General features: G+C 40.3%; 1 long non-coding RNA gene across 4 annotated transcripts in view; it reads left to right on the forward strand.

Annotated features, from left to right (window-relative positions):
- LOC122229862 overlaps positions 1-23585 on the forward strand; it is a 266595-nt gene that overhangs the window by 132960 nt on the left and 110050 nt on the right. For all 4 annotated transcript variants that reach the window (XR_006207159.1, XR_006207158.1, XR_006207157.1 and 1 more), the window contains exon 3: positions 18288-18369. This is a non-coding gene — a long non-coding RNA (uncharacterized LOC122229862). The remainder of the gene's footprint in view (positions 1-18287; positions 18370-23585) is intronic.

The raw sequence follows: 23585 nt of genomic DNA on the forward strand, positions 1-23585 counted from the left end.
AATGAATCAAAATACGCGAGTGGTGATCCACGGTGCCCTCCCATTTTTAGCAACTCTGCTTTAGTAGGTGTTACCAAAATTTTCAATGGAAATAATTTTGTATTCTCTTAAAGTGACTGATAGTCACAGAAAAGAGGTTCCCAGCCAGTGATCTGCAAGCAGGAAGAGGGACGTCACCACAACTCAACCAGAACTCAACTAGTTGGGTTGCCGACATTTTGCAGAAGAGGGATCTCACATTTAGAGTCCAAAAAATACTTGCCAGAACTATATTTAAATCTATTACCAAATCTTTTAGTGCCGAATGTATATGAGTAAGTGTCCACCTCTGCTCTTTTAATATATTAAATCGTACTTCTTGGACTTTGGAAGAAGACATATTTATGGTACTTCCTATAGACACAGAACACCATTTCTTTAATGGAAAAAAAAAAGATCTCTACTCATATTTAAGTATGATTGTTTTCCCTTGGAAGTTATAAAATGCAGCCCGTCATGTAGTAAAAGGGCCCATCCCTGATAAGTGTATATTTTAAAATGGGCCTTGCAGAAGGACATAAGGTCTGATTATATTGAAGGAAATAGCGTGGGATCATATAGCATTCATAAAAATTTTCTAAAAATAAATAGTATACTTGTATGCTTTGTGCCAAAGGCAGTAAATTTTGAAGAAAAAACATTTCACATTCCCACACACTGAATATTTAAATGACTTCCATATTTATCACATGTTCTTTTCTTTATAAAATATTTTATTCAGCACTAATTGAAGTGGATGGATATACTAGAGAATTTACCAGTATTCAAAGAGAAGTAAAGAGTCAAAATGCTTTCCTTCTGAGAGTTTACAAACTAAGAAAAGTAATGCAATGAAATAAATGCTAATCAACCATACTTTTCATTAATCACAAGACTCTCTGAGAGGCACGAGTGACTGAAAAAATTTAAAAAGATGCAGGATTGAGTGAATCGTTTCTTTCCTTGGTCCACTATGCCGATTTCTGTCATCGCACAAGATTGAAATGGACTGTTGGCCTTGTTGTCTTAGTTCCGCTTGCTGCATCGTAACTGCAATAGACTAGGTGATTGATTATAAATGGCAGAAATTGGTTTCTCGCGGTTTTGGAGACTGGTAGCCCAAGATCAGCGTGCCAGCATGGTTGAGTTCTGGCGAGGGCCCTGTGCCAGGTTGCACAACAGCCTGCTTCCTGCCTGGTCCCCACACAGAAGAAGGGGTGAGAGGAGAGGGCTCTCTGCAGTCTCTCTTATGAGGGCCCTAATCCCCCCAAGGTGCTCTCTCCCCTCATGACCTAATCACCACCCAAGGCCCCACTTCCTGGTATCATCACCTTGGGAGTTGGGATGTCAGCATGTGACTTTTGGGAGCACACAAATATTCAGGGTATAGTAACCCGTCTCCTCTACTATACAAATAGTCTATCACACGGTAAAACCTAATACTTTCTCATCACGATTGGTACATCGTCACAAGGTTAAATGCTCAAGTGACTTACCTATGTTATCCAATGAAAAACATGGCCAGCTGTAGAAAGAATAAAGCAAGAAAGCAGCATAAATACATGACATTCTTCTCTAGAGCAACCTGAACTCATCACATAGCTTCTATAAAGTGTTTCTTTCCCTGGATCAAAATTTGGCTTTGCAGGAGCATTAACAGTATGTATAAAACATTGTTCTCGGGATCTGTCTGAGATTGGGACCTCTCAGTATTTATTGTGTCTGAGTCACACACAGAGAAAACATCTGCCAGATTACTTCCTATTCTCCATCTGAGTGCAGCCCACAGCTCTATAAATCCCAAGTTTATTTATCCTAAGAAATCCGGATGCCCAAGTAAATACTACTAGAAACATTTTAAAGATACGTTGCCGTGTTACTGATCCCAATTAGAGGAATAGACTGCTTATGGGAGGTCTGGTTGGGGTCAAACGTTACAAGTGCTATAAACCATTTCCTTCCCAGGAGGTATTATGATTGATTTTTAAAAAAAGAAGGTCCTCTGTAAATAGACATTGATTCTTCTTTGACTTCTCCTTTAATTTTTTTTTCTTGCTATTTCTGCTATGTTTCTTTGCAAAAGTCTCAATGTCTCCATTTTCTCCTAGATACTTTGTGGAACAGAAACATTAATGCTTACTTTCCTTGCTTTACTTTAGAGCCGATGTTACTTAAGATCGGAGTTAAGGATAAAGAGGTTCCTCTGCTGTTTGTAATGGTCCGTGAATTCCTTATACGGCATCACAACATCCCCCAGATCTTAGTGGCTTCCAGAACTTTCTTTCTTGCTCACGTTGCCTGACAGTTGATGGTCAGCTGGGACTCTGAGGTGTTTGGTGGGTTTGATCAGTTTGCTGGATGGTACTTCGCATTTTGGAGTCTGACTTGTCACTCTCTGGGACGTGCGGTCCTCCTGGTAGAAAGTTAATACAAAAGGTCCCCAGCCAAGCCACACCATGCATCTAAACATTCTACTTGGATATGGCAAATGTCATGTCTCCCCATATCTGCGTGGATAAGACCAAAGTCGGTGCGGCAAGAAGTAGGTGAAGGAGAGGAGAGTGAACAAATAATTATAAATAATTATGTTCCGATACATATTAGGGTTTCCAACACTTAGGATCTCTCATAGAACCTAAATTTGTTTATTTCATTTTACATGGCAGTTTATCTTTACAGCCCTGGGCCTAAACACTGAGCCCTACTTTTGAATATATAATATTCAAATTATCAGTGGCAGAGGCTTTGAATTATCTTCTTGCAGAGAAGACAGTAGGATAGAGATACATTTTTACCTCTCTTAGGAGGTATAAAGAATTACAGTTTTGGTTCGGATGAATATTTTCTTTCCTCTGTCACTCTAATTCCATCGATGTGTAATTGTAAAATTTCAGTGTTAAAAATAGCAAGCACGCAGAAACGTACAACTCAGTGGAATTTTACGCATTGATCCCAACCGTACTGTCACACTGTAGACCAAGGAATGGAGCATTAGCAGCCTGCCAGACCTCGCGCCCTCCCTGGGCTCCACGAAACATCCTCCTCCCGACGGCCAGCTCCCCAGACTAGCTCTCCTCACTTCCAATTTTGTATAAATGGAATCACACCAGACACGGTTACACAGTGGCTTCTCTCAATGTCAGGTTGTGAGGTCCATCTAAATTGATGTATGAAGTTCATTCATCCTCACTGCTGACTCACTGTGCAGTGTTTGAACACACTACAACTTACTTATCCCTTCTGTTGTTGATGAGTATTTGTCTTCAAGTTCTTCCATATGGGTGCACCCCTGAAAGCCCCACCACAATGGAGTCAACATTTCCGTCACCCCCCACAATGTTATCTCTCCTTTAAAGCCCCATCATTCCTTCCCCTCCTTCTTCTCCACCCCTCTCCCCCACACTCACTGCCCCATCTTTAGCTGCAACTTCCGTGCCTCCCTTGGGCCTAAAATATCTTCTTGGTATGATTTTTGCTTCCTGGTCCTTGGGTATCCTCGCTCCTAGTTCTGGTTTCTTCAGCCTATTTCTGTTCACAGTCCAGAATATCCATATTAAAATTTTAGTGTATATTTATTTTGAGAAAAGGGGGGGTGGAGAGAGAGAGAGAGAGAGAGAGAGAGAGAAAGAGAGAATCCATCCCAAGCAGACTCTGTGCTGTCAGCACAGAGCCCAATATGGGGCTTGATCTCACAAACTGTGAGATCATGACCTGAGCCAAAATCAAGAGTGAGACACTCAACAGACTGAGCCGCCCAAGTGCCCCAAGAATGTCCATATTAATTTAATGTGATTGTGGAGAAACGGTAGCTACAACTCAGGTGGGGTCAGATCAGAAATTGGGTTAACCGACTAAACAGACTTGCAATAATTTCACTTTCTTGGGCGGTTCTGCATGACCGGATCTGGCAACACCCTGGGGTGTGTTATCTGATACTTTTAGTTCAAAAGTACCCAAAGTGGTGCCATTCAATTCCTTGTATCCATTGAGGTCTAGCCATGTCACAGCATCCTTGAAGGGCAAGCCTGTCCCTGAAACCCTGGGGAGTAATCACAGCTCATATTAAATATAGGTTTTCAATAACACAGTCAGAGATTGTTATTTCAGGCAAGTTACGTAACATCTGAGGATCATGACAGCTTTAACACCCTCACAGAGTGGTTATCAAGCATAGAGTAAGCAGAAAATCCTTATAAAATGGAACGTTTTTATCACCTCACTCTACTTTGAAAGTATACATTCTTGGGGCATCTGGCTGGCTCACTTGGTTGAGTCTGACTCTTGATTTCGGCTCAGGTCATGATCTCATGGTTCACTTTGGGAGATGGAGACCCGCATAGAGTTCTGTGCTGTTAGCGCAGAACCTGCTTGGGATTCTTTCTCTCCCTTCTCTCTGCCCCTCCCTTGCTCGCTCGCTCTCTCTCAAAATACGTTAATAAACTTAAAAAACACACACACAAGAAAGTATACATTCTTTACTGTATCAACCATATAAATTATCCTGAATGGGAATATAGTTGAACCTTGTTATTATTTTAGTCCTTTTAATATATATTTTTTAATTCTTTTGAAACACATTTGCTTTCTGAACACATCTCCCATTGGTTTGTGTAGTATTAATTTTCTTAATTAAAATCTTAAATTTATGATCAGGTTTTAAGGGGATGGGATATTCTTTTACAGGTAATCATAAAGATTGTTCCTCATGGAGATTACCACAACCCTTTGCACATGCTGCCCATTGGTTACATAAAGTAATGGAAAACAATCCTGTTTCTCTGATAAAAAGTGTAGGAGATACTTTGTAATTAGCTTAAGAGATATGCTAGGTCTGTATATAATTAGGTTGCTTATGAATCCATACAGATATCTGGAAGTCATATGTATTGTCTAGCTTTGACTTCAAAACATCCATGGATGGATACTTGGGTTGGCACAAAAGAATGACAATACCACTTAACTATTATTTTAAAATTCTGAAAATAATACTCAGTCATCCATTCATGTATGTTAAGTATAATTCTTAAATAAAAGGTTAGTAGAGAAAAAAAATTCAGACTTTATGAGGATTAAATGAAATAATATAGGAGCACCTGGGTGGCTCAGTGACTAAAACCTCTTGGTTTCGACTCAGGTCATGATCTCGCAGTTCGTGAGTTCAAGCCCTGCAGTGTGGAACCTGCTTGGGATTCTGTCTCTCTCTCTCTCTCTTCCCCTCCCTCTCTCTCTGCCCCTCCTCTGCTCATCTCTCTCTCTCTCAAAATAAATAAATAAACTTAAAAAATGAAATAATATATACAAAGCCCAATGCCTTGCACATAGTAAGTGTGCAATAAATAGTATTGATTTTGTACTTGAGAATAACTATATATAATTATCAAATTTCTCATGTCGGCTAAGATGGCCTTTCTTCTGAAAATTGGGTAATTGTTTTTAACCTCATTACACATATCATGAGAGTCAATCAACTCTCTTTAGTGGCAGGATAGTTTATCATATGATGGCTGTAATTGTGAAAGGAAGCAAAACCACACTTTTCCAGAATGTACTGTGATGCCCTGTGTGATACCTATTGGACTAAGGAGCTTTATGGTCCCGCTTCAAGTTAGATGAGTACCCTTTATGGGTAAATACTTACTTGCCTACCTAACTATGCAAAATGTGTGGTTATTTGGTTATATATTCATTCCACATCTCGAGGCAGGTAGAGTAAAAACCGATCACTGCAAACATGTTGGAGTATGGATCTGGGGACATCGTGGCATAGCACACTGTGATTATTAGGTGACAAAGTCTTATGTGAGGTGGCACTCATACTTTTTTTTATTGCATTTTTTATATTTATTACAGTTGTGATTGTTTACATTGGTTCAGAATAAGAAAACTGTTGAGTTTTGTTTCAGAACTCATGGCTGGCATGGCATACTTTTTTCCTTTTCTTTTCCCCAGACTGAGAACATTTCCAACGGTTTCGTGTTTTCTCACTGGAATATCAAGATATTAAATAGGGATGTTGTAAAGGGGGCCCTTCCGTATCTCCTTAAAATTGGTTATCCCGATTTCTACTCTATTGCTGATTTCATAGAGCACTTAATCCTTTGTGGGAGATGGGTAGGTCTTGGAAGACATAAAAAGAATAAGGTCAGTATATTAGTTTGCCACACCAAGTTCCGCAAACCGCATGACTTAAACAGTAGAAACGCATTGTCTTGTAGTTCTGGGATGGCATATCTGAGTGACACCAACGTCAAGATGTGATTGGGTCAGCTTTGCCGGAGGACTATGAGAGACGGTCCACTCTGTGTCTCTTGCCTATCTTCTGGTGGTTCACTGGCCATCTTTGGCATTTCTTAGCTTGTAGAATTATCACCTCAATCCCTGTCCTCATCTCCATATGTGCATGTCTGCCTCCAAATCTTCCCTTTTTGTAAGGACAGTCATATTGGACAAGAGCCCGCCCTCTTGCCTTATTGTAACTTGATGACACGAGTTTGGAGAAGTTCAATCGCAACTAGTCACATAGTTGAGATTTTCAAAGCACAGCTCATAATTATAGTCCAGCACGGAAAGGCAAATAGACTCTCTCCTTGTCCGGGTGTGTAGGAGTGGGGATGGAAAGAGCTCGTTAAGCAATTAGAATCCCAGGATGTTTAAGCATGATCTATATTGAGATTACAGGAAGCTAACTTGCTGTTTATTAAATAATAGAAATGATAAATCTCCATCCAACGGTGCCAGAAAAATGCTAACATAATTTAGGTACCGAAGGAGATGTCATCCTCTGTTGACTTATTTTTGCCAGTCCTTAACATTTTTTTTAATTCTCTTTTCCTTTCCCTCTTCTGTCACCTTTTTGTTTTTCTGTCTCTCTTGATTGTCTAAAATCGTTACAACAGTGTGGCCAGTATCAATGTAAGCATACTGACTTCCTCACTTGAAATTACTTTGTGGAATAATAAGCAAATGGAAATTAGAGATAAAATGTCATTTGTGGGGAAATTTGGAGGTACTTAAAAAAAAAACCAAATACAGAAAACAAAACAAAGCAAAAAATTCCAGCAAACGACCTAAGCCCCTTCTACCCACGTTGCATCTGTCAAAAATCTCACCATCCTCCTTGGTGGGTGTGTGAGAAGCGGGAAGAAAAGGAGGAAGGGGAGAGGACATCTGTGTTTGTGTCTTTCTAGGTGTTTTCTGTGAGTTTGTGACTCATTGCCTCATGCTTGCTTAGCAGAGGCCATTTCACACTTTTCTGGATGGATTTCCACCGAGCTGTGAGGTTAGTTATAATTGCACTCCCTTGTTTGTGCCAAGTATTACCTTAACAAGCAGTCCAATCAGAATTATTATTCTCTGAAACAAACAAAAAGTTTACTCAGAGAAATAATCTCTGATGTTCGTTCTATCCATTTGAGAAAGACAGATGCCAACTTTTCCGTGAATTACAGGACACACACTTCCTTCCTCCTTGCCATCTTATCCAGAGTGAATGCGTAGGCCTAGCATCGAATGCAACCTCAGGATGCACTTTAGGTTCTGTCCCTAGTAATGAAGCAGAAATACTTTTAATAACCATGATAACCGAGATGAACCTGCCTCTGCCATTGTAGTCATTTGGCCATTTCACTTGTGTGTTCAGATGAGCCTGGGGTCTTGGGTGCTCTAGCACAGGGGAGAATTGCCTGGCGTGTATGGAGGTCTCGTATCCTATGATGATGTGGGCTGTAGGATACAGTCAAGGATACATGCCTGGAGGAAGGAGACTCCTCCCATTAGAGGTGCTTTGTATTGTCAGGTGTTTGAACAGAAAGAAAGAGAAACAGAGGTAGAGACAGATTGCTATGAAGAGAATGGGAGAATATCTCATAGAGGCTCTTAGAAATAATTTCATTGGCATAATAGGAGATACAGCTACATCCGTTCTGAAATTTGGAAAGTATAGCTGAGTTTTGCTATACTGAGATAGATAGATGATAGATACGTAGGTAAGTAGGTAGATAGATAGATAGATAGATAGATGATAGATAGATACTCTCATGTATTTCAGAATATGTATAAAAATAAGAGTGTTTAATGAAATGTAAAATATTTTTCCAAACTTACAAAAACAATCTGATAACCCTGGTTAGGAGAGCAAGGGGGAGCTATCCACCTAGGATTGGAAATTAACTTATAAATAAGTTACCCCGGGGAACCATTATAGAGGCTCCAGGGGCCCTTTCTTAACTGTGAAATCAGCAGCCAAGCAGGCTGTTTTAGGGTAGATGTCAATGGACTGGGATTTCTGCCTATAATGTGAACCTTTTTTTAATTAAAAATATATTTACAGAGCAGTAATTCTTGTTATATAGAAATACAACTAATGAACAATCAAATGTATAAAAATCTAAAGGAATCCAGTAGAACAGGGTTTCTTAATTTTGATAAGAATACTTCAGGGGCCAACAGAGATGTTTAGAGTCTACAAAACTTCTGGAATTGCCTGAAATGGGATGTTAATGTATACCTACCACCACCTCCAATCCAAAAAAACATGTAGCCAACAAAAAAATGTTGGCAAGGATATGGAAGAGAAGGAACACTTGTGCACCCTTAGGGGGAATACAAACTGGTACGGCCACTGTGGAAAACAATATGGAGGTGCGTCAAAAAGTTAAAAATAGAACTACTCTATGATCCAGCAATCGCTCTACTGGGTATTTACAGTAGAATACAAAAGTATTAATTCAAAGGGATATGTGCACTCCAGTGTTTAAGTAGCGTTATTAACAATAGCCAAACTGTGGAGAGAGCGAGAGTGTCCGTCGACTGATGAATGGACACAGACGTGTGTACGTGAACACAAGGGGATATTACTTAGTCATAAAAAAGAATGAAACCTTGCCATTTGTAATAACATGGATGGAGTTAGAGAGTCCAATGCTAAGCAAAATAAGTCAGTGCAAGACAAATACCATATGATTCCACTCATATGTGGAACTTAAGAAACAGAACAAATGAGCAAAGGAGAGAGAGAGAGAAATGAAGACATACTTTTTTTTTTTTTTATGTTCTTTAAAATTTTTTTTTTGTTTTTTTTTTTAATTTTATTTTTATTTTTTAATATATGAAATTTACTGTCAAATTGGTTTCCATACAACACCCAGTGCTCATCCCAAAAGGTGCCCTCCTCAATACCCATCACCCACCCTGCCCTCCCTCCCACCCCCCATCAACCCTCAGTTTGTTCTCAGTTTTTAACAGTCTCTTATGCTTTGGCTCTCTCCCACTCTAACCTCTTTGTTTTTTTTTTTTCCTTCCCCTCCCCCATGGGTTTCTGTTACGTTTCTCAGGATCCACATAAGAGTGAAACCATATGGTATCTGTCTTTCTCTGTATGGCTTATTTCACTTAGCATCACACTCTCCAGTTCCATCCATGTTGCTACAAAAGGCCATATTTCATTTTTTCTCATTGCCACGTAGTATTCCATTGTGTATATAAACCACAATTTCTTTATCCATTCATCAGTTGATGGACATTTAGGCTCTTTCCATAATTTGGCTATTGTTGAGAGTGCCGCTATAAACATTGGGGTACAAGTGCCCCTATGCATCAGTACTCCTGTATCCCTTGGATAAATTCCTAGCAGTGCTATTGCTGGGTCATAGGGTAGGTCTATTTTTAATTTTCTGAGGAACCTCCACACTGCTTTCCAGAGAGGCTGCACCAATTTGCATTCCCACCAACAGTGCAAGAGGGTTCCTGTTTCTCCACATCCTCTCCAGCATCTATAGTCTCCTGATTTCTTCATTTTGGCCACTCTGACTGGCGTGAGGTGGTATCTGAGTGTGGTTTTGATTTGTATTTCCCTGATGAGGAGCGACGTTGAACATCTTTTCATGTGCCTGTTGGCCATCCGGATGTCTTCTTTAGAGAAGTGTCTATTCATGTTTTCTGCCCATTTCTTCACTGGGTTATTTGTTTTTCGGGTGTGGAGTTTGATGAGCTCTTTATAGATTTTGGATACTAGCCCTTTGTCCGATGTGTCATTTGCAAATATCTTTTCCCATTCTGTTGGTTGCCTTTTAGTTTTGTTGGTTGTTTCCTTTGCTGTGCAGAAGCTTTTTATCTTCATAAGGTCCCAGTAATTCACTTTTGCTTTTAATTCCCTTGCCTTTGGGGATGTGCCGAGTAAGAGATTGCTACGGCTGAGGTCAGAGAGGTCTTTTCCTGCTTTCTCCTCTAAGGTTTTGATGGTTTCCTGTCTCACATTCAGGTCCTTTATCCATTTTGAGTTTATTTTTGTGAATGGTGTGAGAAAGTGGTCTAGTTCCAACCTTCTGCATGTTGCTGTCCAGTTCTCCCAGCACCATTTGTTAAAGAGACTGTCTTTTTTCCATTGGATGTTCTTTCCTGCTTTGTCAAAGATGAGTTGGCCATACGTTTGTGGGTCTAGTTCTGGGGTTTCTATTCTATTCCATTGGTCTATGTGTCTGTTTTTATGCCAATACCATGCTGTCTTGATGATGACAGCTTTGTAGTAGAGGCTAAAGTCTGGGATTGTGATGCCTCCTGCTTTGGTCTTCTTCTTCAAAATTACTTTGGCTATTCGGGGCCTTTTGTGGTTCCATATGAATTTTAGGATTGCTTGTTCTAGTTTCGAGAAGAATGCTGGTGCAATTTTGATTGGGATTGCATTGAATGTGTAGATAGCTTTGGGTAGTATTGACATTTTGACAATATTTATTCTTCCAATCCATGAGCAGGGAATGTCTTTCCATTTCTTTATATCTTCTTCAATTACCTGCATAAGCTTTCTATAGTTTTCAGCATACAGATCTTTTACATCTTTGGTTAGATTTATTCCTAGGTATTTTATGCTTCTTGGTGCAGTTGTGAATGGGATCAGTTTCTTCATTTGTCTTTCTGTTGCTTCATTGTTAGTGTATAAGAATGCAACTGATTTCTGCACATTGATTTTGTATCCTGCAACTTTGCTGAATTCATGTATCAGTTCTAGCAGACTTTTGGTGGAGTCTATCGGATTTTCCATGTATAATATCATGTCATCTGCAAAAAGCGAAAGCTTGACTTCATCTTTGCCAATTTTGATGCCTTTGATTTCCTTTTGTTGTCTGATTGCTGATGCTAGAACTTCCAGCACTATATTAAACAACAGCGGTGAGAGTGGGCATCCTTGTCATGTTCCTGATCTCAGGGAAAAAGCTCTCAGTTTTTCCCCGTTGAGGATGATGTTAGCTGTGGGCTTTTCATAAATGGCCTTTATGATCTTTAAGTATGTTCCTTCTATCCCGACTTTCTCAAGGGTTTTTATTAAGAAAGGGTGCTGGATTTTGTCAAAGGCCTTTTCTGCATCGATTGACAGGATCATATGGTTCTTCTCTTTTTTTTTGTTAATGTGATGTATCATGTTGATCGATTTGCGAATGTTGAACCAGCCCTGCATCCCAGGAATGAATCCCACTTGATCATGGTGAATAATTCTTTTTATATGCTGTTGAATTCGATTTGCTAGTATCTTATTGAGAATTTTTGCATCCATATTCATCAGGGATATTGGCCTGTAGTTCTCTTTTTTTACTGGGTCTCTGTCTGGTTTAGGAATCAAAGTAATACTGGCTTCATAGAATGAGTCTGGAAGTTTTCCTTCCCTTTCTATTTCTTGGAATAGCTTGAGAAGGATAGGTATTATCTCTGCTTTAAACGTCTGGTAGAACTCCCCTGGGAAGCCATCTGGTCCTGGACTCTTATTTGTTGGGAGATTTTTGATAACCGATTCAATTTCTTCGCTGGTTATGGGTCTGTTCAAGCTTTCTATTTCCTCCTGATTGAGTTTTGGAAGAGTGTGGGTGTTTAGGAACTTGTCCATTTCTTCCAGGTTGTCCAATTTGTTGGCATATAATTTTTCATAGTATTCCCTGATAATTGTTTGTATCTCTGAGGGATTGGTTGTAATCATTCCATTTTCATTCATGATTTTATCTATTTGGGTCATCTCCCTTTTCTTTTTGAGAAGCCTGGCTAGAGGTTTGTCAATTTTGTTTATTTTTTCAAAAAACCAACTCTTGGTTTTGTTGATCTGCTCTACAGTTTTTTTAGATTCTATATTGTTTATTTCTGCTCTGATCTTTATTATTTCTCTTCTTCTGCTGGGTTTAGGCTGCCTTTGCTGTTCTGCTTCTATTTCCTTTAGGTGTGCTGTTAGATTTTGTATTTGGGATTTTTCTTGTTTCTTGAGATAGGCCTGGATTGCAATGTATTTTCCTCTCAGGACTGCCTTCGCTGCGTCCCAAAGCGTTTGGATTGTTGTATTTTCATTTTCGTTTGTTTCCATATATTTTTTAATTTCTTCTCTAATTGCCTGGTTGACCCACTCATTCGTTAGTAGGGTGTTCTTTAACCTCCATGCTTTTGGAGGTTTTCCAGACTTTTTCCTGTGGTTGATTTCAAGCTTCATAGCATTGTGGTCTGAAAGTATGCATGGTATAATTTCAATTCTTGTAAACTTATGAAGGGCTGTTTTGTGACCCAGTATATGATCTATCTTGGAGAATGTTCCATGTGCACTCGAGAAGAAAGTATATTCTGTTGCTTTGGGATGCAGAGTTCTAAATATATCTGTCAAGTCCATCCGATCCAATGTATCATTCAGGGCCCTTGTTTCTTTATTGACTGTGTGTCTAGATGATCTATCCATTTCTGTAAGTGGGGTGTTAAAGTCCCCTGCAATGACCACATTCTTATCAATAAGGTTGCTTATGTTTATGAGTAATTGTTTTATATATCTGGGGGCTCCGGTATTTGGCGCATAGACTTTTATAATAGTTAGCTCTTCCTGATGGATAGACCGTGTGATTATTATATAATGCCCTTCTTCATCTCTTGTTACAGCCTTTAATTTAAAGTCTAGTTTGTCTGATATAAGTATGGCTACTCCAGCTTTCTTTTGGCTTCCAGGAGCATGATAAATAGTTCTCCATCCCCTCACTCTCAATCTAAAGGTGTCCTCAGATCTAAAATGAGTCTCTTGTAGACAGCAAATAGATGGGTCTTGTTTTTTTATCCATTCTGATACCCTATGTCTTTTAGTTGGCGCATTTAATCCATTTACATTCAGTGTTATTATAGAAAGATATGGGTTTAGAGTCATTGTGATGTCTGTATGTTTTATGCTTGTAGTGATGTCTCTGGTACTTTGTCTCACAGGATCCCCCTTAGGATCTCTTGTAGGGCTGGTTTCGTGGTGACAAATTCCTTCAGTTTTTGTTTGTTTGGGAAGACCTTTATCTCTCCTTCTATTCTAAATGACAGACTTGCTGGATAAAGGATTCTCGGCTGCATATTTTTTCTGTTTAGCACACTGTAGATATCGTGCCAAGCCTTTCTGGCCTGCCAAGTTTCAAAGGAGAGATCGGTCACGAGTCTTATAGGTCTCCCTTTATATGTGAGGGCACGTTTATCCCTTGCTGCTTTCAGAATTTTCTCTTTATCCTTGTATTTTGCCAGTTTCACTATGATATGTCGTGCAGAAGATCGATTCAAGTTCCGTCTGAAGGGAGTTCTCTGTGCCTCTTGGATTTCAATGCCTTTTTCCTTCCCCAGTTCAGGGAAGTTCTCAGCTATAATTTCTTCAAGTACCCCTTCAGCACCTTTCCCTCTCTCTTCCTCCTCTGGGATACCAATTATGCGTATATTATTTCTTTTTAGTGTATCACTTAGTTCTCTAATTTTCCCCTCATACTCCTGGATTTTTTTATCTCTCTTTCTTTCAGCTTCCTCTTTTTCCATAACTTTATCTTCTAGTTCACCTATTCTCTCCTCTGCCTCTTCAAGCCGAGCCGTCGTGGTTTCCATTTTGTTTTGCATTTCGTTTAAAGCGTTTTTCAGCTCCTCGTGACTGTTCCTTAGTCCCTCCATCTTTGTGGCAAGAGATTCTCTGCTGTCCTGTATACTGTTTTCAAGCCCAGCGATTAATTTTATGACTATTATTCTAAATTCACTTTCTGTTATATTATTTAAATCCTTTTTGATCAGTTCATTAGCTGTTGTTATTTCCTGGAGATTCTTCTGAGGGGAATTCTTCCGTTTGGTCGTTTTGGAGAGTCCCTGGCGTGGTGAGGACCTGCAGTGCACTTCCCCTGTGCTGTGGTGTATAACTGGAGTTAGTGGGCGGGGCCGCAGTCCGACCCGATGTCTGCCCCCAGCCCACTGCTGGGGCCACAGTCAGACTGGTGTGTGCCTTCTCTTCCCTCTCCTAGGGGCGGGATTCACTGTGGAGTGGCGTGTCCCGTCTGGGCTACTTGCACACTGCCAGGCTTGTGTTGCTGGGGATCTGGCGTATTAGCTGGGGTGGGTAGGCAAGGTGCTCGGGGGCTGGAGGGGCAGGCTTAGCTCGCTTCTCCTTAGGTGATCCGCTTCGGGAGGGGCCCTGTGGCAGCGGGAGGGAGTCAGACCCGCTGCCGGAGGTTTGGCTCCGCAGAAGCACAGAGTTGGGTGTTTGCGCGGGGGGAGCAAGTTCCCTGGCAGGAACTGGTTCCCTTTGGGATTTTGGCTGGGGGTGGGCGGGGGAGATGGCGCTGGCGCCTTTGTTCCCCGCCAAGCTGAGCTCTGCCGTCCGGGGGCTCAGCAGCTCTCCCTCCCTTTGTCCTCCAGCCTTCCCGCTTTCCGAGCAGAGCCGTTAACTTATGACCTCCCAGACGCTAAGTCGCGCTTGCTGTCGGAACACAGTCCGTCTGGCCCCTCCGCTTTTGCCAGCCAGACTCGGGGGCTCTGCTTGGCCGGCGAGCCGCCCCTCCGCCCCGGCTCCCTCCCGCCAGTCCGTGGAGCGCCCACCGCCTCACCGCCCTTCCTCCCCTCTTCCGTGGGCCTCTCGTCTGCGCTTGGCTCCGGAGACTCCGTTCTGCTAATCCTCTGGCAGTTTTCTGGGTTCTTTAGGCAGGTGTAGGTGGAATCTAAGTGATCGGCAGGACGCGCGGTGAGCCCAGCGTCCTCCTACGCCGCCATCTTCCGGAACCTCTCGACATACTTTTAATTGTAGAGAACAAACTGTCAGTGACCAGAGGGGAGTTGGGCAGGTAGATGAGTTAAACAAGTGATGGGGATTAGCACGTGTACTTGTGAGCAGCAGGCAACGCATGGAATTTTTGAATGACTGTATCGTACACTTAAAACTAGTATAGCACTGCATATTGACTAACTAGATTAAAAAAAAACTTAAAAAGCCAAAATTCTACATTAAAAAAACACAAAAAACAAAAAACAAATGCACAACCATGTAGCCAAAATTGGGAAGAAGTTTAGCACTTAGTTTGAGAAACCCATACGTTGAGGTCTAGCCTTTAGGGTAATATAACTGTACTTAAACCAAAGCATATTGTGAATGAATGAAGAGAAAGGCTTTGTAAGAAACCCATTTATTCAGAGATGTTTCCAAGAGGAGAAAAACCTTTGTCTACTTCCATTCTTCCCTTGTTCAGTACAAAAAAATAATAATAATAAGGATTAGGTTTTATAGGGTTTCTCTTCCTGACTTAACACACGTGGGTTTGTCAGTCTACTCTTCAAGGGGTGTAATGAGAGGCTTTTAATCCCAAGTTGTTTCTTTTTATATATGCCGTAGTCTAAGGAGGTTATGGGTAGTTTTTCAGAAGCACTTTGGAAACGTTCCAAGTGGGAGCTAAATGCCACTCAGAGGATTGCTCAAAAAGGAAACTCAGGTGTTACCCCTCGATCATCCCATCACCGGCGTATTATGCTGTAGACGTGGGTCCCTTGTGTCTGTCTGCCTCAGATGTGTTTTGCAGAATGTTCTCACGTCAGTAAAGAGAGAAGTGTAGTAAACCGAACTAGGTAGGAGAAAGCATCACTCTATTGAGTTCTAATTGTTCCTCATCAATAATGTGGAGGAAGCCGGAAAAGAGATTTCCTATCGGGCCACCCCTTAATCCTTCTGTTTAGCCTATGGATCACGATGTTCTATTCATTTTATATCTGATAATCCTCACAAAATCATTCTAACACTGCTTAGAATCTTTTTGGGGGCTGACATCAGGGAAGATGACAGGGTGGGAAGCACGAGGAATCTGGCTCTACACCTACAAAACAATTGTTCTGGGAGAAAGTGTCTGAAGTAATGATTATGGGATCTCTGGAGTCTATTTGAATGCCTGCAGCTTGCAGGAGAAAGCTTGACTAGGACATTGCAGTTGGTTACAGTCAGTTTCAACCTTCGGGGGGGTAGCAGTGGTACCCAGCGCCCAGCCCCTAGCCTCATGGCGGGCAGCTATGCCGTTCCTGGGGTGGCCTGCTGGACCCAAGATGGGCGATAAGCACCTTGTCGTCCCAACATCAAGGTTCTGTGTTCTGAACGCTGCTTGCTGCTTTGACCGCTCAGGTTTGGGCACACAGGCTGGCTGGCATTGTCTCAATGCCTGCTGGCTGAGCTGCCCTCCAGCTCAGAGTACCTCTGAGTACCTCTTTTTTTTTGTTTTTAATTTATCCTTTTTTCACCTTTTGGGAGTCAGACACTTTAAGGATTTTAGGACCTTTCAAAGCAGCCACATATATGAGGTCACATAGGAAGCTACTATTCATGTCCGTGGAAGGAAGCAGAAAAGACCTGGAAAGGTCTTAGGCGTTCCCCTCAGGCTAATCCCCAGCACGGAGACACCCTTCAACTATCAAAAAGACAGCAAACCTGGAGAAGCTGATTTCCAGAGTTAGCACATTAGAAGATTAAAATGCCTCATTTTCAGTACAAAGAAAAATCACAAGGCACACACAGAAACAGGAACCTCTGACCCATCCAAAGGAACAAAGGGACAGAAAACTTCTCTGAGGAAGTCCAGATGTTGGGCTTAAAGGACAAAGGCTTTGAAACAACTATTTTAAAGATGCAGCAAAAAGCTAAATGAAGATCTGGACAAAGGGAAATGATGCTTGTGGGTTGTTGATTTGTGTTTTGTTTTGTTTGTTTTGTTTTGTTTAGGTCAACTTGGTTGGCAGAACAAAAACTAGATGTGTTTATACTAACTTGTGTATATTCCTACCAGCTAAACATGAGTTGGTACAGATGTCTCCAACTTTTTTTTTTCAAAACAAATTTTTAATATTTATTTTTGAGAGAAAGAGAAATAGAGTGTGAGTGGGCAAGGGTAGAGGGAGAGGGAGACACAGAAGCCGAAGCAGGCTCCAGGCTCCGAGGTGTCAGCACAGAGCCAGATGCGGGGCTCAAACTCACCAACAGCGAGATCATGACCTGAGCCAAAGTCGGACACTTAACTGACTGAGCCACCCAGGTGCCCCCAGATGTCTCCAACTGTAATTAATTACTGAATAGATGATCCTATACTCTTCCCCTTTGCTTAGCTGTAAACTCCCATGACAATAGTAAGAAATCTGGCCCCTGCTTTTTGCCATCCATCCACTTGGCTGTTCCATTCTAGAATGTGTGAAAAGCAGAATCAGAATGGTTAGTCTGCACCCGCCCTGGCAAACAACCACATCAACTGGAGTATAGTACTAATGTATGGTTCCTTTTGCCTTTATTTAGTCTCACAGACTCCATTCATTTCCAAAGTGACTTAGGCCGGGGGCGCCTGGGTGGCTCAGTCAGTTAAGCGTCCAACTTCGGCTCAGGTCATGAGCTCATGGTCTGTGAGTTCAAGCCCCACGTCGGGCTCTGGGCTGACAGCTCAGAGCCTGGAGCCTGCTTCGGATTCTGTGTCTCCCTCTCTCTCTGCCCCTCCCCTGCTCATGCTCTGTCTCTCTCTGTCTCAAAAATAAATAAAACATTTAAAAAAAAACCCAAAGTGACTTAGGCTGGCACGTTTCCTGCAGTTCCCTTTCAGCAAGTTTATTGCATCCTTTTTGTGACACAGATTCTTTCCCGTCACAGTTTGCATTTTTTTCCTGGGATCTCCCAACCTCCAGAATTATAATTTTTTATTAGCATACGTCAAGGTTTGTTCTTTGTGCTGTAAAGTTCCATGGATTTTGTCAAATGTCTGTCTTGTGCCTACCCCTGCAATAGTATGAAGAATAACTTTATTGCCCTAAAAACTCGTCTATACTTCGCTTATATACCTCTGCCTTCCCCTGAATTCTTGGAAACCACTCACCATTTTGTTGGGTCTACAGTTTTACCATTTCTAGAATGTCATATAATTGGAATCATATAATTTGCAGCGCCTTCAATGGCTTCTGTCACTTAGCAGTGTGCATCCGTGTCTTTTCATGGTATGATAGCTCATTTCTTTTTGTTGCAGAATAATATTCCGTTGCACGGAGGGTTCACCATTTATGTAGTCGTGAATCTATTGAAGGACACCTCGTTGCCTCTAGGTTTTGGTGAGTATGGAGTATGCTGCCATAAATGTTCGTGTGTCAGGTTTTGTGTCGACGTGAATTTTCAAGCTGATTGTGTAAACACCGAGGAGCGTGCTTGCCGGATCATATGGTAAAACCATATTTAGCTTTGTAGAACCTTCCAAACTGTCTTCCAGTGTGGCTGTCCCGTTTGCATTTGCAACATCGATGACTTAGAGTTCCTGTTGCTCCGTGCATGTGCTATTGCCAATTTTGTTTTATTCTTATTTTTTCTAATTTTAGCCATTCTAATCCTTGTGTGGTATTACTTGAGTTTGCAATTTCCTGGTGATAAATGACAATGAAGGTCTTTCCATGTGCTTACATATGCCACCTGCGTATCTTCTTCACTGCTGTATTCGTTCACGTATTGTACCCATTTAAGAATTTTGTTTTATGTTCTCTTGTTGAAATTTAAGATCATTTATTATATTTTGAATTCAAGTTCTTTTTTTAGATATATGTTTTTCAAATATTTTCTCCTTGCCTAAGGCTTTTTTTCATAATCTTAAAAATGTATTTCATGGAGAAACTTTTTGCCTTTATTTTCTTTTAATAAAATCCACCTTAGGGGCACCTGGGTGGCTCGGTTAAATGTCCGACTTCGGCTCAGATCATGATCTCGCAGTTTGTAGGTTCGAGCCCCACGTCGGGCTCTGTGCTGGCAGTTCGGAGCCTGGGGCCCTGGATCCTGCTTTGGATTCTGTGTCTCCCCTTCTCTCTGTCCCTCCCATGCTCATGGTCTGTCTCTCTTTGTCTCTCAATAATAAACAAATGTTAGAAAAAATTTTAATAAGGTCCACCTTATCAATTTTTTTCTTTCTTGGGTCATGCTCATGCTTTTGGTAGTCTGTCTAAAAACTCATTGCCAAACCTAAGGTCAGCTTGATTTTCTTCTGTATTTTCTTCTAAGTTTTATAGTTTTGCATTTAGCATTTGCATCTAAGATCTATTTTGAGTTGATTTTTGTAGTCTCTGTCTCTCTCTCTCTGTCATATGTATATATATATATATATATATATATATATATATATATATACACACACACACACACACACATATATATGTGTATATATGTGTGTATATATATACATACACACATATATATGTGTGTGTGTGTGTGTGTATATATATATATATATATATATATATATATGTTTTGTTTTTTGCAGGGGGATGTACAATTGTTCCAGCAACATTTATTAAAAAGGCTCTTCTTTCTCCATTGAATTGGCTTTGCTTCTTTATCAAAGATCAGTTGACTATATCTGTGTGGTCTATTTTCTGGAATCTCTGTTTTCTTCCATTGTTTGATGTGTCTGTTCTTTTGCCAATATCATGCTGTTTTGATTTGTATTAAGTCTTGAAGTCAGGTAGCGTTATCCTCCTCTGACTGTGTTCTTCAATATTGGCTATTCTGGGACTTTCATCTTTTCCAATAAATGTTTGTATCAGTTGATTGACATTCACAAAGTAGTTTTCCAGGATTTTGATTGGGATTGCATTGACCTTATAGATCAAATTGGTAAGAATTGACATCTTAATATTATTGAATCTTCCATACAATGATTATGGGATATCTCTTCATTTATATGATTTTCTCATTAGTTTTTAATTGTATGCATACAGGTCCTATAGTTATTTGTTAGATTGATACTGGGTAGGGTTATCTTTGGTAAAACCCATGAAACTGTTTAAGTGGGTAAGTGCTTAGGTGGTAACGTGTGGGAGGAGGAGAAGCATTGTGTAATCCTGTGATTAAGTCTCCGCATTTTATTTAGTTTGAATCCCTAGGCTGTAGCCTTCACAAGTGCTTCTCAGTTATCCCCACTTTCATCCTTTAGGTGAAATAAAAAAGCTAGAAGCAGTTGATATTGGGTAATTTCCCTTCTCCTACATCAGCTAAGACTCTTGTAAAGTCCGATATTTCCATTGGAGTGCTGGTCCTTTTTATGAAGGATGCTCTGGGCATATTTTTAAATGGTTACTTACCCCCCACCCCCCCCGCCAGAAAAACAAGAGTTTTTCTTCCCTTTTCTATATGAGAACCTGTAGGTAAAACCCATGAGCATGCGGTTTGAACATTTTGAACATGAACATGTAGACTGTGGTTTCTGAGAGTTTCTACCTTTATGTTAGTCTGATCTCAGTCTCCAGCCACGTGTCAACACTGTTTTAGGGTTCTTACCAATTTATGAGTCCGCTGACTTCTGCATCCAGTCGGCTGATAGTAGCTTTGGTTCTGTCTCTGTCTGTCTCTTCAGATTTGGGGGGTGGTGGTTTGCCCTGTGACCTCAGTTCTGCAATAATTACAAGAACAGTCATTTATACTGTTTGCTCAGCTTTTGAGCTTAAGAGTAGGAATGACAATTTCTAAACCCTTTACACGTGGTAGATAAAACCAGAAGAGTAGTTCTATTTTTAAGAAGGTATTAATGTCAAATTCGATTTGTTTAATGAAGATATTGTTATGTAGATTTTATATATATATATATATATATATATATATATATATATATATATATATCACATTATGTCAATTTTGATAAACATTTTTAATGAATTGGGCATTTCATGTAAGTTATGAAATTTGATGGCCTAAGGTTTTCATATCTGCTATTGCCTTCATTATGTCTGCAGCATCTGCAGTAATGTTCCTTCTTTTATTCCACATGCTGATAATTTCTATTTTTGATTTTTGTTTCCTTAAACACCGGTTTGTCCGTATAATTAACCTTTTAAAGCATTTGGTTCTTTCTTTGTTCAGTTCAATCATTTGCTCCATCTTTTGCCTTAAGTCTTTGGTCATAGTTGGATGGTCATTTGGAAGCCCTGATATGCTGATTATAATCTCTCTGTCACCCCTACATCTTCTATTTACTATTATTTCTCCTTCTGGCTGTGGGTCACATTATCCAGCTCTTCCTATGTGCAGTAGTTACTGATCACACACTTGACATTGTCTATGCTACGTTGTCCTGAGTCTCACTTTGTTCATTTCCCTTAAAGAATATTGAATTTTAGTCTGGAGGACAGTTTGCTTTCCTGGTGACCTACCTTGATCTTGTCGAGGCTTGGTTTTAGGTTATGTAGAGTAAGTCAAGAGTATTCCTTATCCTGATTCTTGGGCCAGAATCGCTCTTCTGTTAAAGAGTGGACTTTCTGGGATCTTAAGTAAATGCTCATTTAGAGCTCTCCCCTATACTGGGTCGTAACTTCAAAGTATATGGCCTTGTGTGCTTTGGGAATTTCTGCTTACCTCTCCTGCAGAAGACCTTCTTTGCTAAGCTTCATAGAATCCTGCTCTGCACACATATAAATATTTGGTCAAAACCTCAAGACTATCCCTATCAGATTTATGAGGCTCTTTCACTGTATTTCCTCATTATCTTATATCCTGTCCCAGAAATTCTAGCCACCACTTCAGCCCCTATGTCTGGCCTCTGTTTTTTTACACCAGCAAGATAGGAAATATGCCTTCAAACGGTTACATTACACATTTTATACATTTTACAATAGCTTATAGTCTGAGGGGGAACTGTATAATTCACAATGACCAGAACCAGAAGAAAAAATTAGTATTTAATTAAAAAAATTTTTTAATGTTTTTATTTATTTTTGAGAGAGAGACAGAGCAAATGGGAGAGGGGCAGAGAGAGAGAAGGAGACACAGAATCTGAAGTAGGCTCCAGGTCTGAGCTGTCAGCACAGAGCCAGATGCGGGGCTCGAACTCACGAGCCAAGAGATCGTGACTTGAGCTGAAGTCTGATGCTCAACCGACTGAGCCACCCAGGTGCCCCAATTGATATTTAATCTTTAAAGAAACCTTTTTAAAATAATTTAATCCTAATCTAATATCTTACATATATTTTTATTTAAAATGATATAGATTTTACTGTTACCATTTAGATATTTACTTTTATGTATGATGTGAACTGGGATATAATTTCATATTTTGCCGTATGAATAGTTACCTCTGTATCATGAATTCAGTATCCGTCTTTTATCCATTATTTTCCATCCTTTACAAAGTAACTGTACATCTAGGTGAGAAGGAGGCAGATTCAAGCTTTCCAAATAAAGATATTAAGAAAGGAAAACTTTGGTCCCCAAAACACCAAATACCACTAATATATTACTCTTGCAGCTTTAACAAGAAGGATAGCTAAAAATGAGTGGAAAATGAGAATGTTTATTTCCTGCAATTTAATAAACTGGAGGCATGATCCGAAGAATGTCATACTTAGCATTTCATTTCCTCTGGGCTTTTAAAATGATGTTTAATTGCAGATGGTGACCTTCTGGATAAGACACTGTTTGCAAGTGTTAAATTTCAAGTAGGTGGTTTTCATGGTTTTTCCATAATGTCTCTCTAGGGAGTAGTGTATAAAATGCAGGCAGACATCTGTAAATCAAGGGGAAAAAAAAAACAACAAAAAACCAGATACTTCTGTGTTACCTGATTGCTCACCTACCTAGTCCCAAGGTTACAACCAGATTTGAAATTCAAACTATTTCAGAATAAAATTTTTATTCTCAGTTAATGGTGTCTGATATTACTTTATTTTATATTTAGAGGTAATAGATAGGAATACAGCACTTTGGTCTCCTAATAAATGTGAGGTTTTTGAATTGCTATTCATACAAGAATACCAATTTGAATACTTTATGACCTTAACAGAAATGAGTGGTTGGCCTAATATGACTCCTTGGGATTCTGCATTCAGCTCTCTTGCCTTGTCTCATGGAAGGATGGTTTATATACCTGTCCACAGTCTGTTGCATAAATGGTCGGCATGTGTCCAGAGCATGTTAGATTTTACCTACAAAGGGATACTTTTCTGTGTTGGAAATTACGATAATGGCTGCAGGAAGGGTGATATGGAAGGGGCCCTTATCCACTTTGTAATAGTCAGTGTCCATGTCTCTAGAACGTTCTCCGGAATATCGACAATCGTGTGTTACCTCTAGCTATTCATTTCTGTCCACAGCCATTCTGAGCGTGTCAGTAGATTACAAAAAGATTCGAGGGAGAGATAGATAGAAGTGTCTATCTGGAGATACCCAGAGACGAGTCCTTTTCTTAAATATCATGGCTGCTTTTGGTCCTGCTGCAGATGCCCTTCTAGCAAGGATAGCGGAAATGTTAGGGGAAGGAGGTAAGGTTGCAGAAATGGGCCAGGGGCCTGCAGTGATA

This window comes from Panthera leo, chromosome C2, assembly GCF_018350215.1.
Source record: "Panthera leo isolate Ple1 chromosome C2, P.leo_Ple1_pat1.1, whole genome shotgun sequence".
NCBI classification, from domain to species: Eukaryota; Metazoa; Chordata; class Mammalia; order Carnivora; family Felidae; genus Panthera; species Panthera leo.